Here is a 6,756-nt window from a genome sequence, read left to right as displayed (position 1 = left end):
AAGAATAAAAGCTGAAAAATTATGCTGTTTTGCTAGAGGTTAAATACAACTTTTCTTTCCTCCCCCAAATAAAATCATAGAGCTTACTATTTAATCATATCCCAAAGCTTGAGAGTTTTCTCTCAGCACAAAGCGACTGCTACATACACATAAAATACTTACTTGTTAATATATTGATTCCCCTGGCTCATTCAACGTGCAATACACATGACTTCAAAGACTACAATTTGGGGCAAGCATACATGAACTGAAAAAAACACAATTCAAGTTTCAAAACCTGCTCTTAAAATTATTTATAGGACACTTAGGTCATTTTTACTGTAAGTAAGATAAAGGTGTTGCTCTGTCATTTGATTGTTAGTCCACCTTGGCATGGTGAGAATGTACATTACTAGATGCCAATTTGAGGGAGTAGAGATAAGACTTAAAAGTACTGTATTTCTTAATGGCTGCCTTAGGTATTACAAATAAGTTTAGGTTTGCATTCTGCTGAAGACCTCTTTACAGTCTCAGCATCTAATGATTTCTAAGACTCCAAGAATCTTATGTTAAATGGTGGTATGACATTTTTAAAAGGAGCCACTTATTTCAGCTTAAGTCATTCAGAGCTAAAGATTTGAAGAATGACCAAAATCAAATCTTTATTTTTAAAACTGTATAAATGTGATCCAAATGTGTCCACCACTAATTTTTCCAAGAAACATCTATAAATAAGCAAACTACATCTGCTCACTGATATGTCTATGGACTCCCTAAATGTCTCCTTGGGCTTAATTACAGACCACTCATAGCAATACATTTTTAGTCGAAAGTGTAGCATGATATTAAGCCATTTTAGCTTTTGCACATACATGTTGCACATTGGCTGATGATGCAGAAAGATTCTCAGCATTGCACTGTTAAGCTGGGCTGCATCCACCCCTTTAAATGGCATCAATATCAATGTCATCATCCTTGTCAGACTTCACAGCTTCAATTTTCGGTACACTGGCATTCTTCGAATACATCACCTCAATATTCTCATCTCCATCATCTCCACCACCAGAGGATCCCTCCCTTGCTCCCTTCAACCACTTTATAAATGGCTCTGCTTTAACATGAATCTCTTTGGCAAGTTCTTTTGACACATATTTCTTAGACGCCTTTTCCGATCAGGCTGATGATGACCTCTTCTTCCAAAAGTCTGCGTCATACATTTCCTTTAAGATATGTGGAATATTGGAGATAAGCTGAAGTTGATGCATTGCTACCACACACTCTCATGAAGAAGGTATCATTGAGCTTTTTTGTTGTTGTGACAAAATCATAGGAAATGGTGCCTGTATTCCTTAATCTGTTCCCTAATCTTCTCATTAAAAAGAACTTCAATCAAAACAAGAGGGCCCATAGCATTTGTATCCAGTCTTTCTGCTTCCACAACAATTTCCTTGTCAGATGAGTCAGTAATACCCTCTTCTTTCTTTTTCTTAACAAAATCAAACTGGATATTGACCCACTCTTCAACAGTCCTTTCCAAATCATCACTGAGTGGCAGAACTTTTGCATGATTACTGATTTAGTTCATGCTTTCTGCACCTTTGAGCTTCCTCAGTTGTACCCTCCCACCAATAACCATCCTTTTCTTCTTCCACAGCATGTGGAGGACTCATTTCATTTGGTGGTGGTGGTGGTGGTGTCTCACTGCTGGACACAGAACCATTGTCCTTGTCTTTGCCCTTTCTACTTTTCTTTTCCTTTTCTTTCTTTCCTGTACCACTGTCACTATTTTCAGGTGGGTTTTGAGAATGAAGGTGCAGAGTTTATGATGTGTGTCAAGCATGCCTTTACTAGAATTACCTATTTTTTTTTGCTTCTTTGGATTGACATACAGCTCTGTTTCAGGATTCTCACACTCAGGACAGAGAACACATTTTTTAATGAATCCATCCAACATCTCTTGCAGTTTATTTGCCTCATGAGATTCATTGAAAATATAATGGTCATTCTTAACATCAAACTGGGTCTGTGCTCCCAGCTCACAACCAAAGTATTTGGTGAGATATGTTGGGAGCCAATTAAGTGCCTTTGCAACCATGTTGACTATAACTGTCTTGATTCCAGTTCCTTTGCCCTCAACGTTGGTGATCAGGTGGGGCATCTTTTAGTGATAGAACTGGTCTGATGCACTGCAGTTGACATTGACAGGCATTATGGCTTATTAGTGGCTTTATCAATAAGATGAAGAGATCTTTGATTGTAACTTTTTTGTATCTTCTATCTGGAGAAGAAGGGATGATATAAAGAACTGCAAGAGTTCTCAGTCTGACAAGAAAAAAATGTTTGCCACTGAGGCTGTAAGTATTCCATGTTTCCCCAAAACAGGTACCAATGGCTGTGCAACAGCTAGTTTTCATCAAATGAAGACAGAAACCCAATGCTGCTCACACGGGCCTGTGATGAAGTGAGGTGCCTGTGAACCCAAGTCAGAGGAGGGGCTGCGGAGGCAGCAGAGGAGCGCAGCTAGCCGTCAAGCAGATGCTGCCCAGCAGCAGGGAGGAGATGTCCTAAGACATCCGGAGTCCAAACCTTTCAGTTCCTGGGGCCTGGTGCTCCCAGCTGCAGGCGTTGGTGCATCTTACCTGCCAGTCAGTGGCCCATCTCATGCATGTGCTTTATATCCTTTCAAACTGTACCCTGTACCAAATGAAATTAGATAGCTAGATTGCTGGTAGTAGGATTTAAAATAACATTAATTTGTTTAATGTACATTTTATAAAATGTACATTGGCATTTTATGAAACTACCTTGACTACATCTTCATGACTTAAACGTTTATTGAATGCCTACTCTGTGCCCAGCCCTGTGGGCAATAGGAGTAAAACAAGATATGATCGCTACCTTTGAGGAACTTTCAGTCTATTTAGAGAGACAAGACTAACAGTCATGACACAATAGAAAAAAAAAAAGACCACATGAATCAAGTGCAAATAGAACTGCATAGTGTCCTGAGGTCTATTAGAGTTCAGAGCAAAGAACTCTAATTTACATTTACAAAATAAGGCACCAGAGAGACTTGAAGGAGCTGTGCTGCTCTCACAGCATCACTATTCTTGCTCCTAAGAGGAACTGGACAGAAACCATATTTGACAAATATGTCTCTAGGGGAGAAGGTTGCACAACCACCTGCAGAAATCAATTCAATCTTACATAATAGAATTTGAACTTCTTTTAAATGATTTAGGCCACTTGAGAGTTTTACAAGTCAGTTCCCAAATTAATTTAGCATTTGTCTTCCAGACAGGCTATTACAGCTAACAATAAACTCCCGTTAAAGGAATTCAGATGAATGTGGCTGAGGGAAGGAGTTCCTCATTTCTCACCCCACTTGACTTTCCTGCACTGTTGACCAGCCACCCATTCTCCCCGCCCTACATAGCACTGCACTCTTCTGGTTGCCTTCCTACCTCTCTGACTGCTCAGCCTCAAGCCCAGGGTCTGGCACATAGTAGGCACTCAATACATATTTTTGAATGATTGAATGCTTCTTAGCCTCTCCCTCCACTGACTCTTCTGTTTTCATCCAATATTTAAAGGTAACCATAACCCCCATTTCTAGCCATCTTCTCCTCTACTATACCTGCTCCTCATGAGTGATCCCACCTACTCCCATGGTTTCAGCGTCCACCTGTACACTGATAACACTCAAATGCATATCGCCATCCCTCCTTTAAGCCTCATATTTTCAACTGCCTTGAGGACCTCTCCTAGGTGTGTTTTCAGGCACTTCAAGTCCATAGGTACATAATTGAACTCATTACCTTTCTCCTTAAAGTTATATGAATATGTTCCTGTTATGAATATAGGCAATTCAAGGTCAATATGTCCACAACAAAACTCATTATCATTCTCCTTAAAGTTAGATGAGTGTGTTCCTATGTTATGAGCATAGGTTTCCTCAGTCACTAGGGTTAAAACCTTCGAAAGCATTCTCCTCCAAGGTTCAATCAGTTGCCAGGTCCCATCAGTTTTCCCTCTGTGTTATCACCAGTATCTGTCTTCTGCTCCTTGTCCTCACTGTCACGGCACCTTCACTGTTTATTGCCTGGATTCTTGTCATTACTACCTCACTAGCATTCCCTACAACAATTCATCTCTCTAATTTATTTTTCTCCATTCTCAAAATAAAACTGAAATCATGTAAGTCTCCTCCAAAAATCACTCTTTATTTTTATAAATCACTTTTGGGCTTCTAGAGTTCTTTCATAAACTCTGTATCAGTTAAGAATGATTTTGGCTGCAGGTAATAGAAACCCCAACAACTTATACAAATAGAGATCTTTTTTTCTCACATAAGACTAAGTCCAAAGGTAGGTGGATGTTGCCATCAAGAGCCCAGAGTCTCTTACGATATTTCTGCACTGCCATCCATGCTCAGCTTGTTGGCTTTTCATCTTCATTGTGGCCAATAATTCAGCTTTAAGGTGGCTATTAGAGTCACAGGTATCACATCTGCATTCACAGCACAAACTAGAGTGACGTTGACAGCATTGGCAATGTCTTCTTTAGAAAAGTATAACTCTGCTAATAGCCCCTCAGCAGTCTTCTGTTTATGTATCATTAGCCACATGTGTGTTACTGTCATGTGGACACCTTGAGCTCCAAGGGAAACTAAGCATCTATTTGGCTTTTCAAGCTTCTGTTGTAGATTCCAGCAAGGAGAAAGGAACTGGAAATCGATGTTGGATTATTCAGCTCACAGTGTCTGCCACGTTCCCCTTTCATTTGATCAATACAACAAACTTATGAGTAGGATGATTATCTTCATTTTCAGGTTAAGGAAATTGAGGTCCAGAGAGGTTAAGTGACTTGTCCAAGGTCACAGCTAGTCGGTGGCAGAGTCACAGATACTATTGGGGTGTCGGAAAAGTTATGACACATTTTTGCAACAAAACACATAGAAAAAATATGTCATGACTTTTCCGACAACCCAATACTTTATTATTCCTACTGGGAGCTTTGCCTAGCACTGCTGTACAAAATGAAGTCCTACTTCAGGAAGTATTCCAAGCTCCAGGGAATTCAAGGGCCTCAGGTATCTGACCCCAAGCTACCTTTCCAGATTCACCTCTAATAACACCCCTCCTTGGTTTCCCCTTGTACTAGATAACTGTAGGCTACCATTCCTTTGCATGTGCTGATCCTTCAACTTGGAACGATCTTCCTTTTCCACCCTTGACCCAACAATACCCCGAGGCTTTGTTTATTGAATTGAATTCTTGTTAATATTTCAATGCCTCCTAGCTGAAACATTCCTTAATTATATCAGTCATAACTATTTATTATTTCTTCCAGAAGCCCCAAGCTCTATTAGAGCATTTTCTTTTATTCTATCATGATAGTTGCTTACTTTGCTATCTGCCTCCATCATAAGCTCCTTGAAGGCTTCTTAGTCTTAGTTACCTCTGTACCCATGCCCTAAACACCCAGTACAGCACGAGACACAGAGAATGGGGCCAGCAAGCATTTTCTTTGTAACAGCTTTATTCAGATATAATTTACATATCATACAATTCACCCATTTGATGGGTATAACTCCATCGTTTTTAGTATATCCACAGAGTTGTTCAACAATCATCGCAATCAGTGTGGAATGCTCCCACTGCCTCAAAAAGAAACTCCATACCCTTTAACTGTCACCCCACAGTTCCCAATTGCCCCTCAGCCTCCAACCTTAAGCAACCACGAATCTACTTTTTATCTGTATAGATTTGCCTATTCTGAACATTTTGTATAAATAGAATCACATCATTGGTGGTCTATTTTTTCTGGCCTTTTCACTTGGCATAATGTTTTTAAGATTCACCCATGTTATAGCAAAAACCAGTACTCCATTCCTCTTTTTGGCCAAATAATATTCCATTGTATGGGGATACCATATTATTTTATCCATTCATCAGTGGATGGAAATTTGGGTTGTTTCCACTTTTGGTTATTGTAAATAATGTTATTGTAACAATGATATAAAAATATCTGTTTGAGACCCTGCTTTCAATTATTTGGGTATATTCCCAGCAGTGAAATTACTGGGTTATGTGGTAACTCTATGTTTCACTATTTGAGAAACTGCCAGACTGTTTTTCACAGTAGCTGGATCATTTAACATTCTCACCAGAAATATATGAGGGCATTAATTTCTCCACATCTTTGCTAATGCTTGTTATTGTCTGACTTTTTGGTTATAGGTATCCTAGTGGGTGTGAGGTGAATATCCTATTATGGTTTTGACTTTCTTCTCCCTGATGACTAATGATGTTGAGCATCATTTCATGTGCTTGTTGGCCATTTGTATTTATTTGGGGGGATGATCTGGAGGAAAGAGAGAGAGAGAGAGAGAACAGTTAGGAACGAGTGAAAGAGAAGCTATTTGTTGGTCTCACATAAACTTAAGATAGTGGTTGTTATTGTGGAAAGAAGACAAATTTAGGCACTAATTAGGAAAAACGGAGAGGACCTGATATTTGATTCAATGTGGGTGCTGGGCAGAGGGGGAGGAGTAAAGGACTCTAACTTGGACAATTCTGTGAATTATGAAATCATTAACAAGACAGGGGATACAAAAGGTTTAAGAGAACATAATTTTATTTAAGACACTTTGAGCTCAGAGCGTTCAGAGCTCATCCATCTAGAGAAGCCTAGAAAGTCTTAAGAAGTCGGGATTTACAGCTTAAAGATAAGGTGCAAGAGATCTGGATTGGGTTTAATTATGAGTACCTAGAG

The 6,756-nt window shown here is 39.4% G+C and overlaps 1 pseudogene; it reads right to left on the bottom strand.

The window, feature by feature from the left end:
- Nucleotides 1–923: 923 nt before the first annotated feature.
- Nucleotides 924–2,188, bottom strand: LOC109388677 (eukaryotic translation initiation factor 5 pseudogene; annotated as a pseudogene).
- Between the last annotated feature and the right edge of the window lie 4,568 nt (nucleotides 2,189–6,756).

This window comes from Hipposideros armiger, unplaced genomic scaffold (assembly GCF_001890085.2).
Source record: "Hipposideros armiger isolate ML-2016 unplaced genomic scaffold, ASM189008v1 scaffold_203, whole genome shotgun sequence".
NCBI lineage: Eukaryota > Metazoa > Chordata > Mammalia > Chiroptera > Hipposideridae > Hipposideros > Hipposideros armiger.
Note: the sequence above shows the minus strand (reverse complement) of the source record. Positions and strands in the feature narration are given on the sequence as shown.